The sequence below is a fragment of the Lontra canadensis genome, unplaced genomic scaffold (assembly GCF_010015895.1).
Source record: "Lontra canadensis isolate GAN:19392208 unplaced genomic scaffold, GSC_riverotter_1.0 scaffold89, whole genome shotgun sequence".
Classification (NCBI taxonomy): Eukaryota; Metazoa; Chordata; class Mammalia; order Carnivora; family Mustelidae; genus Lontra; species Lontra canadensis.
Genome location: NW_022631083.1, coordinates 240136 through 251609, shown reverse-complemented (window position 1 = coordinate 251609; position 11474 = coordinate 240136). Strand labels below are relative to the sequence as shown.

Genomic DNA, 11474 nt, shown 5'->3' with positions numbered 1-11474 from the left:
AAAAGAGAAATAACCCAAGTAAATGAAATCATGAATGAAAGAGATCACAACAAACACCAAAGAAATACAAACAAATATAAAAACATATTATGAGCAACTACACTCTGGAAGAAATGGATACATTCCTAGAGATATATAAACTATCAAAACTGAGCCAGGAAGAAATAGGAAACTTAAACAAACCCATAACTAGTAAGGAGATTGAAGCAGTCATCAAAAATCTCCCAAAAAACAAGAGCCCAGGGCCAAATGGCTTCCCAGGGGAATTCTACCAAACATTTAAAGAAGAATTAATACCTATTCTCCCAAAACTCTTCCAAAAAATAGAAATGGAAGGAAAACTTCCAAACTCATTTTATGAGGCCAACGTTACCTTGACCCCGACAAAGACCCTACCAAAAAGGAGAATTACCGACCAATTTCCTTCATGAACATAGATGCGAAGATTCTCACCAAAATACTAGCCAATAGGATTCAACAGTACTTTAAAACGATTATTGACATGACCAACAGGGATTTATTGCTGGGCTGCAAGTTTGGTTCAACATCCTCAAATCAATCAATGTGATACCATACATTAATAAAAGAAAGATCAAGAACCATATGATCCTCTCAATAGATGCTTAAAAAGCAATTGACAAGTTACAGCATCCATTCTTGATCAAAACTCTTCAAAGTGTAGGGATAGAGGGTACATACCTCAATATCATCAAGGCCATTTATGAAAACCACACAGAGAATATCATTCTCAATGGGGAAAAACTGAGAGCTTTACCCCTAAGGTCAGGAACATGGCAGGGATATCCACTCTCACAACTGCTATTCAACATAGTACTAGTAGTCCTAGCCTCAGCAATCAGACAACAAAACAAAATAAAAGGCATCTGAATCAGCAAAGAAACAGTCAAACTCTCACTATTTGCAGAATATATGATACTTTATGTGGAAAACTGAAAAGACCACTCCAAAACTGCTAGAACTCATACAGGAATTCAGTAAAGTGTCAGGATATAAAATCAATGCACAGAAATAAGTTGCATTTCTATATACCAACAGCAAGACAGAAGAAAGAGAAATTAAGGAGTCAATCCCATTTACAATTGCACCCAAAACCATAAGATACCTAGGAATAAACCTAACAAAAGAGGCAAAGAATCTGTACTCAGAAAACTATAAAGTACTCATGAAAGAAATAGAGGAAGACACAAAGAAATGGGAAAACAATCCATGCTCATGGATTGGAAGAACAAATATTGTGAAATGTCTATGCTACCTAAAGCAATATACACGTTTAATGCAATCCCTATCAAAATACCATCAATTTTTTTTTCAAAGAAATGGAATGAATAATCCTAAAATGTATATGGATCCAGAAAAGACCCAGAATAGCCAGAGGAATGTTGAAAAAGAAAGCCAAAGTTGGGGACATCACAATTCCAGACTTCAAGCTCTATTACAAAGTTGTAATCATCAAGAGAGTATGGTACAGGCACAAAGACAGACACATAGATCAAAGGATCAGAATAGAGAGCCCAGAAAGAGACCCTCAACTCTATGGTCAACAAATCTTTGACAAAGCAGGAAAGAATGTCCAGTGGAAAAAAAGACAGGCTCTTTTATTTTAGGCTAGAAGTAAATCTAACTCAGTCCCTAACTTTTCAAAAGCAAAATAAGACATCTCGTTGGTTGGCTCAAGATAAATAATACTGCAATATTGTTTTATGGTGGCAGATGATAGCTACATTTGTGGTGAGCATAGCATAATTTATAAAATTATTGAATCAATATGTTGTACACCCGAAAATAATGTAACATTGTGTGTGGATTATACTTAAAATTTAAGTTAGTAAATTTTTGTTATTTAACAAACAAATTAATCCTGGGGATATAATGTACAGTGTGATGACTTAGGTAACACTACTGTGGGATATATAGGAAATTTGTAAGGTAAATTTTAAGAAATCTTATTACAACAATTTTTTTCCTTTTTTCTTTCCTTCATCTTTTCCTTTTATTGTATCTATATGAGAGGATGGAATGTCAGCTGAACCCACTGTGGTAAACATTTCTTAACATATATAAATCAAACAATCAAGCTGTATGCATTAAAATTTTACAGTGATAGGGACACCTGTCTGGCTCAGTCAGTAGACCCTGCAATTGATCTCAAGATTGTGAGTTCATGCCCCATGTTGGGTGTACAGATTACTTAAAAATAAAATGTTTGAAAAACATAGTGGTATATATCCATTCTTTTTCAATGAAACTGAAAAAAAAATGGGTCATGGTTAAATTTCTAATAAGAACTTATTTGTTGCATGTATTTTTCCCTGGTTGGGGATTTGGCGAGGAGGCTGCAGAAGCTGTGAGACATAGGTTGCAGTGGTGCAGATTCTGAGAGGGGAGGACTGGTTCCAGACTGTGTGTGTCCAGCCATGTTGGGCACAGAGTGGCCCACAAGCTGCAGTGGGTCTCTATCCCCATATATGGCTGAATTGGAGACTGCTGTGATTACCCAAACCATGCTGGAGGAGGAATAGCTTGAGGCTTTTGGGTTTGAGAGAGAGTAGGTGATAGGAAAGTCTCCCATGTCTTGAAATAGAGAGTCTGTGGACATTCAGTACTATAGACTTCAACAAAAAGCAATATTTACTCCAACTTTTTATTGTCTAAGATGAACAGAAACAACTAGAGGAACAGAAGAATAAAGATAAACTGGAGAGAAAAAAAAATAATCCTTAAAAGTTACTAAGGGTAAAAATTCCACTGATGCAAGTAAAAAGAATCCAGTTATGAGAAAGAACAGATGCAGAGATGAATCATACAATATTTCAGAGGTAATGGCAAAAGAGGAAATTTTGTCTATGGTTAAATAAATAAATGGAGAATGAGAATGAAAGCTCCTCTTGTAATCTCTGTATAGAACACCACCAGAAAAATGAAGATGCAAATAGTATAATTAAATATAGATTGCTTCAAATGATTAGGCAGAATACTAGATTGTTTTTCAACTGAGTTCATAATTGTAATGAATAGCAAGCAGAACATTTCATAGAAAGAGTGATACAATGGTACAAAGTGGAAGACATAGTATGGCTTAGGATACTCTGGGAAAATGGAATTAATGGCATTATAGTAGATGAGATGGGATTGGGAAAGACAGTTCAGTATATTGCTACAATTGCATTAATGATTCAGAGAGAACTACCAGAACTTTTCTTGTCTGTTGCCTTTTGTCTACACTTCCTAACTGGGTGGCTAAATTCCAAAGATTCACACCAGACATTCCTACTAAATTATGTCATGGAACCCACCAGGAACATTGGAAGGTGTGTAAAGAATATTAAAAGTGAAAAGGGACACTGAATATTCATTCTGTGGTAATTACTTCAATTGAAAGAGCCATGAGACACTGAAAGACTTTATAACACAGTTATTGGAAATAATAATAGCTGAAGGGCACTGGAATTAAGAATATGAGGTGCTATCTGATCAGGGAGTTAAGATGATTCACTGCAGAAAACAAACTTTTTCTTACTGGTATTCCCAGGAGGAGTGGCAAGATGGCAGAGAAGTAGTAAACCCTGTTTCAACTGGTCCCCTAAAATAAGCTAATTATCTACCAGAACACTCTGAACACCCATGAAATCAGCCTGAGATGTAGGATTATGCACTGCTGGATCTCTATGCAGGCAGAAGATACCAATGGAGAGGTAAAGTGGAGTGGGAACACTTGGACTGTTATTGGAGGATAAGCAGAAGGAGAAGGGAGACACCAGAAGCAGCCTATTGGAAAGTAATGCCTCAATACGAGAGTGCCCTGTGGTTGGGGACCAGCATTAACTTGGTGTCTGGTTAAAATCACTCAAAAATGGCTAAAATTAACAAGTCAGGAAATGACAGATGCTGGCGAGGATGCGGAGAAAGGGGAACCCTCCTACACTGTTGGTGGGAATGCAAGCTGGTGCAACCACTCTGGAAAACAGCATGGAGGTTCCTCAAAATGTTGAAAATAGAACTACCCTATGACCCAGCAATTGCACTGCTAGGTATTTACCCTAAAGATACAAACGTAGTGATCCGAAGGGGCACGTGAACCCGAATGTTTATAGCAGCAATGTCTACAATAGCCAAACTATGGAAAGAACCTAGATGTCCATCAACAGACGAATGGATAAAGAAGATGTGGTATATATATACAATGGAATACTATGCAGCCATCAAAAGAAATGAAATCTTGCCATTTGCGACAACATGGATGGAACTAGAGGGTATCATGCTTAGCGAAATAAGTCAATCAGAGAAAGACAACTATCATATGATCTCCCTGATATGAGGGAGAGGAGATGCAACATGGGGGGTTAATGTGGTAGGAGAAGAGTAAATGAAACAAGTTGGGATTGGGAGGGAGACAAACCATAAGTGACTCTTAATCTCACAAAACAAACTGAGGGTTGCTGGGCAGAGGGGGGTTGGGGGGGGTTATGGACATTGGGTAGGGTATGTGCTATGGTGAGTGCTGTGAAGTTTGTAAACGTGGAGATTCACAGACCTGTACCCCTGGGGGAAAAAAAAAATATATATATATGTTTATAAAAAATAAAATTATTAAAAAAAAAAAAGAAAATGGAGAATCAAAAGGTTAAAAAAAAAATCTATTTTGTCTGATATAAGGATTGCTACCTTTCTGTTGATGTCCTTTACAATGATAAATGGTTCTTCATCTCCTCACTTTCAATTTGGAGGTGACTATAGCCTAAAATGAGTCTCTTACAAGCAGCATATTGATGGTTCTTGCTTCTTTTTAAGATTTTTAATTTATTTGATAGAGAGGGAGCACAAGTAGGGAAGTGGCAGTCGAAGGGAGAGGGAGAAGCTCTGCTCTTCCTCCTCTGCAGTGAGCCTGATGTGGGGTTTGATTCTAAGTCCCTGGGATCATGATCTGAGCCAAAGGCAGATGCTTAACTGACTGAGCACCCCCCCCCCGGGCCCGGGTTTTTTTTTTTTTTAATCCAATCTGATACCCTGTGTCTTTCAATAGGAGCACTTAGCCCTTTTACATTCAGAGTAACTTTTTTTTCTTTTTTTTATTGTTTTATTTGTCACCATACAGAACTTCATTAGTTTTTGATGTAGTGTTCCATGATTCATTATTTGCATATAACACCCAGTGTTCATTGCAATGCATGCCCTCCTTATGAATTTAGTGCCACAGTATTACCTATAAATTCACCATATCTTTATACTGACTCTCTATCTTTCTTGTCTATGTTACTTTGGGTTCTCTCTTCACTTAAAGCTTCCCCTTTAATATTTCTTGCAGGGATGATTTAATGACCACAAATTCTTTTAGTTTCTATTTGTCCTGGAAGTTCTTTATCTCTTTTTCCTTCTGAATGACAGCCTCGGTGGATAAGTTATTCTTGGCTGCATTTTATTCTCATTTAAGGCCCATGCCAATCCTTCTGTTCTGTGAGGTCTCTGTGGATAAGTTTGCTGTCAGCCTTAGGTTTCTACCTCTGTAGCATAAGAACCTCTTGTCCTGAGCTGCTTTCAGGATTTTCTCTTTGTTCCAGAAATTTGCAAGCTTCACTATTATATGTTAAGGTGTAGACCTGTTTTTATGATTTCGATGGGGTTTTCTGCGCCTCCTGGATTTGAATTCCTGTTTCCTTACCCAGATTAGGGATGTGCTCTGCTATACTTTGCTCAAATATATATTCTGATCCTTTTCTTTCCTCATCTTCTGGGACCCCAATTATTCTAATATTGTATTGTCTTATGGTATTGCTGGTCTCTCAAATCCTCCCCTATTGATCCAGCAGTTGTTTATCTCTCTTTTTTTCTCATTTTCTTTATTCTCCATCATTTAATCTTCTATATCACTGATCTTCTCTTCTGCCTCATTTATCTGAGCAGTTAGAGCCTCCCTTTTTTATTGCATCTCAGTAATACCCTTTTTTTGTTTTGAACTGATTAGATTTTAGGGTTTTTTTTGTTTCCCCAGAAAGGGATTCTCTAGTGTCTTCTACGCTTTTTCAAGCCCAGCTAGTATCTTTATAACTGTTATTCTGAATTCTAACTCTAACATCTTACTTATATCCATAATGATTTAGTCTCTGGTATTTAGAGCTGTTTTCTGGTATAGGTTTTTCCATCTTGTCTTTTTGTCCACAGAAGAATAGATGAACGAAGGAACAAAATACAAATGTATCAACCATGAATGCAGCAAAATAAGCACTAAACAAATCAGAAGAGATTAGAAACAAAAAAGGGGAAAAAAGAGTGAATATAATTGAAGAAGTGGGCAGAATAGAATAATACACCAGATCTGGTTGTACTTTGGTCTGTTTGTTAGAAGAAACTAGATCCCAAATTGTATAGGAAGAAAAACATATGTATATGAAAATAAAATTGAATATAATGAATCAAAGCCTGTATGTATGTGTATGTGTGTGTGTGTGTGTATAAAACATCTGTGTATGTATATATATATGAAATATAAATAGAAAAATGACAATTTAAATAGACTAAAAAAAGTTGTTAAAATAAGAAACTAGGTGAAAAGGAAAAAAAAAAGGAAAAAATAAACTGAAAGACTAAAGAATCTTGAGAAAAGAGCCCACATTCTATATATTATTTTCCCCTAGTGCTGGTTTTGCAGTTTTGTGTAATTTGTAAATGATATTATCCAGATATTCCTGCTGGTCTTCTGAGGGAGGAGCTTGTTGCCCTGATTCTCAGATATCTTTGTGGTGGAATCACAGCCCCTTGCCACAGGGCTATGCTCAGTGTAAGCAGCTTCAGATTTCTCTATATGGCTTTTGTTTCCTGAAGGATCCCCATACCACTTTAGAGGATCAAAGTGTCTATGCCCTGATCTTCAGCCCCAGAGCTGAAAATTTGTGTCCCCCCACTCTTCAGTGAGTTCTCACAGAAAAACAGTAAATCACTCTTGTCTCCCTGGTTTCCCTCTGCACTCTGTGTTCACCCAGGCTGTGACCTAGTATTTTTATCTTAAGCATATGACCCCATTTAGAGTCTCCAAACTTTATAGACCCCTGTGGTGCACACCTGTGCCACTCTTCCCAGAGCAGGGAGGAAGGGGTATTGCCACAGTTCTGCCTCTTGCTGGGCCTCTGCTTAGAGAGCTATCACCTGATCATGCCATGGTTCAGGGTTTATGGCAACACCATGCTTAAATCCCACTCCTGAGCTCACGATTTGCAGCTGGAATCCCAGCTCTGATGTTTGGGAACTCTGCTGCACTCAGGAATGACCCAAGTTCTTTTTGTGACCCCCAGGGATCCTGAGATCATACTGTCTCAGGGTTCCTGAGAACATACTGAGTTGTGATCATGGAATGCCACCCCACTTCTCCATCTGAGAGTCTTTCAGGCAGAGACACTCCCCACTGGAGCAGATTTCTAAAAGTCCTGATTTTACCCTCCACTTTTATATCACTTTCCACTAATTTGTTTTTGAAGGCTCTCTACCCTTAGGGTTCATCTTTGGATAAATCACTTCAAATTGACTTCTCCATGCCTCCTACCTTCCAAATAGTGGTCACCTTTCTACTTGTAGAATTGCAGCATTTCTTTGTTCAGAATGATTTGATATCTATCTAGCTGAATTCTAGGGACCAGATGAAACTAGAGTCCCTTCCTCCTCTGCCATCTTCTTCCTCCCAATCTCTGTCTCTTCACTTTCAATATTCAGGTGTCTTTTAATCCAAAATGAGGCTCTTGTAGGCAGTAGATAAATGGTTCTTGTTTTTTAATCCATTCTATGATTCTATATCTTTTGATTAGAGTGTTTAATCCATTTATATTAAATGTAAATATTGATAAATTTGCATTTATTGCCATTTTATTATCTGGCTTGGACTGTTTCTGAGGATTTTCTTTGATCCTTTCTTGTTTTTCTTTCATGATATGCTAGGTTTTTAGTGTTATTTGTATTTCTTTGTCAATTTTTTCATATTTTTAAAGTTTTTATTCAAATTCCAGTCAATTTACATACAATATGATATTAGTTGCAGATGTACAATATACCGATTCAACTCTTCCAGACAATACCCGGTGCTCATCATAACAGGTGCAGTTCTTAACTCCCATCACCTGTTTAATCCATCCTCCTACCCACCTCCTCTCTGCTAACCATCAATTTGTTCTCTATAGTTAATAGCCTGTTCTTGGTTAGCTTCTCTCTCTCTCTCCTTTTACCCTTTGCTTACTTGTTTTGTTTCTTAAAATCCACATATAAGTAAAATCATATGGTATTTGTCTTTATTTGACTTATTTCACTTAGTGTAATACTCTGTTCTCCAACAACGTTGCTTCAAATAACAAGATTCATTCTTTTTTATTCTGTACTATACAGAATATATATACTTCATATATATATGTGTGTATATATATATATATATATATTTCATCTTATTGGTGTTTTTTGATTTGTCATTACTACTAGGTTTGCACACTACATTTTGATTTGTGGTACTATTAGATTTGCATACTATTATATCTGTATATAACAGTCTATATTAAGTTGATGGTTGTTTAAATTTAAACCCATTTTTATGGGGTGCCTGGGTGACTGTCATTAAGCATCTGCCTTTGGCTCAGGTCATGATCTCAGGGTCCTGGGATCGAGTCCCACATGGGCTCCCTGCTCATCAAGAAGCCTGCTTCTCCCTCTCCCTCTCCCCCTGCCTGTGTTCCCTCTCTCACTGTCTGTCTCTCTCCCTCTCTGTCAAATAAATAAATAAAATATTAAAATAAATAAACCATTCTTTTTGCCTCACCCACCCACATTTTAAATATATTGTGTGATATTTGCAGCATTTTTTGTGAGTTCCATGACTGAATTTTTACAGAAATACTCATTTTTAATGCTTTTTTGTTTCCTATCTTTATACTGGCACTTTGACCTCTAGTTTCTACTCCAAGAGTCCTCTTTAGTATTTCTTGCAGGGCTAGGTTAGTGGTTATGAACATCTTTAATTTTTGCTTGTCTAAGAAACTCTTTATCTCTACTTCTATTCTGAATAATAGCCTTGCTGAATAGAGTATTCTTGGCTGCAGATTTTCCCACTCAGCACTTTAAAGATATTATGACACTCACTTCTGGCTTAGAAAGTTTCTGCCATAAAATCCCCTGACAGCCTTATGGGGTTTCTGTTGGATGTTTTTGCCTTGCTGATTTAAAACTTTTTTTTCTTTATCACTATACATTTTGTCATTTTAATTATAATATGTCTTGATATAGAGTTGCTTCTGTTAATTTTGTTGGGGGTTCTTTGTGCCCTCCAGATCTGGTTATCTGTTTTCTTCCTCAGGTTAGGGAAGTTTTCAGTAATTCTTTTTCCCAATAAAATTTATGCCCTTTTTTCATTCTCTTCTTCTGGGACTACAATAATACAAATGTTATTACATTTGATGGAGTCACTAAGTTCCTTATGTTTATTTTATATTCCATAATTCTTTTCTTTCTCTTTTGTTCAGCCTGATTACTTTCCATGACTCCTCTAGGTCTTATAGGTTATTAATTCATTTCTCTGCCTCTTCCATCCTGCTGTTCATTCCATCAAGTTTATTTCTTATTTCATTTATTAAGTCCTTTATCTCTGCGGTTATTCTTTATCTCATGTGAAGGGTCTCACTAATGTCTTCCACTCTTATCTCAAGTCCAGTGATCAACTTTATGATCATTACCTTAAATATTCTATCAAGCATATTATTTAAACATGTTTGACTTAGATCTCTGGCCATGGCCTTATCCTTTTCCTCCACTTGGGACAAATTCCTCTGTCTTCTCATTTTGTGTAAATCTTTCTGTTATTAATTGTAATAATGTTAGGGAGAAGATTTCTCTAATGCCTTGCAGTGTAGTATCCCTTATTACCAAAGGCCTAGAGCTTTATGGATTGTCTCCAATATGTGCTCCAATATGTCCTCTGTTGTTGTGTCCAGTCCACTTTATCCTTCAGGTAAATCATCTGTGGAGGCTCTTTTTGCCTGTCACAGGCAGTGCTTAGTCCTGGCCTGAATGTGGTAAATTTTTACTAGGTGTGATCTAGTCTGTTTGTGAAATGAGACATGTTGCCATTTCCACAGTAACTGAGGCCCAGTAAGCCATGTGGGTCAGGAGATGCAGTTTGCACAAAGATTTGAGCTGGTGTTCTGGGGAGGGAGCCCTGTGCACTTGGACTGTGGCAAGTTTGACTGGTAAGGGCAGTTCCACTACAGCACAAGGGCAGGGCACAGGGCTTGGTGTAAGCAAGTTAGGGAGCCAGTGTGAGTTCTGTGCTTTTGCTGTGGGATGAAGGTGGTAGATGGCACCTGCTTGGTACTTTGTTCCTGGAGGGTTCTCTCCATGAATGTGGCCTCTATGGGACATGTTCTGAGGTGATCAAATAGCCTCCCAACTCTGTGCTTCCGGGTGCTCTTCTGATTGTTGTTTCCATCCTGTATGTCTGGTCTGATTGCCTTGCCTTCACTCCAAGAGCAGTCCCAATGCCTCCAGGTTCTCTTCAAGCCAAGCCCACTGACCTTTAGAACTCCAGACTTTATGCCCTGTTGGTTACAATAACTCACAAAATTCAGCCTCTCACTTTCCAAGCCAATTACTATGGAGATTCATCTTCCCCATGCACTCTTCTGTGTGTTAATCTATCTCTTGCCCTTCTCCATGACCATGGCTACCTTCCCACTGCAGAGACCATATTCTGTTTTTCTCTCAAACTGTATCTCCACACTTTCTACCTTCGTTGATGTGGCCTCTTCTTTACCTTTAGTTGTGAAGTTTGTTCTGTGAATCTTTAAGTCAATTTATGGGTTGTTTAGGAGGATTTGATAGTTATCTAGTTGTATTTGTGAGATGGGGCAAGCTTAGTTCCTCCTACTCCACCACCATCTTACCCTCTCTCAAGGTATCTGGTTTTTTGTTTTTTTTTTATGAATCATTAGGTTTCCATCAGGATAAAAAAGCTTTTGCACAGCAAAGGAAACAGTCAACCAGACTACAGACAACCCACAGAATGGGAGAAGATATTTGCAAATGACATATCAGATAAAGGATTAGTATCCAAAACCTATAAGGAACTTATCAAACTCAACTCCAAAAAACACAAAAATCTAGTCAAGAAATGAGACGACACCTCACTTGCATTCCAGCTGTGCGTGGGAATGCAAGCTGGTACAGCCACTCTGGAAAGCAGTACAGAGGTTCCTCAGGTAGTTAAAAATAGAGCCACCCTATGACCCAGAAATTACACTACAAGGTTTTTACCCCAAAGTACAAATCTAGTGATCTGAAGGGGCACCTGCACCACAATGTTTCCAGCAGCAATGTCCACAATAGCCAAACTATGGAAAGAGCCTAGATGTCTATCAGCAGATGAATGTATAAAGAAGATGTGATATATATATATATATATATATATATATATATATATATATATATATATATAT

General features: G+C 37.6%; 1 pseudogene; it reads left to right on the top strand.

The window, feature by feature from the left end:
• Positions 1–2435: 2435 nt before the first annotated feature.
• On the top strand, positions 2436–3578 carry LOC116854231 (annotated as a pseudogene).
• Positions 3579–11474: the final 7896 nt, after the last annotated feature.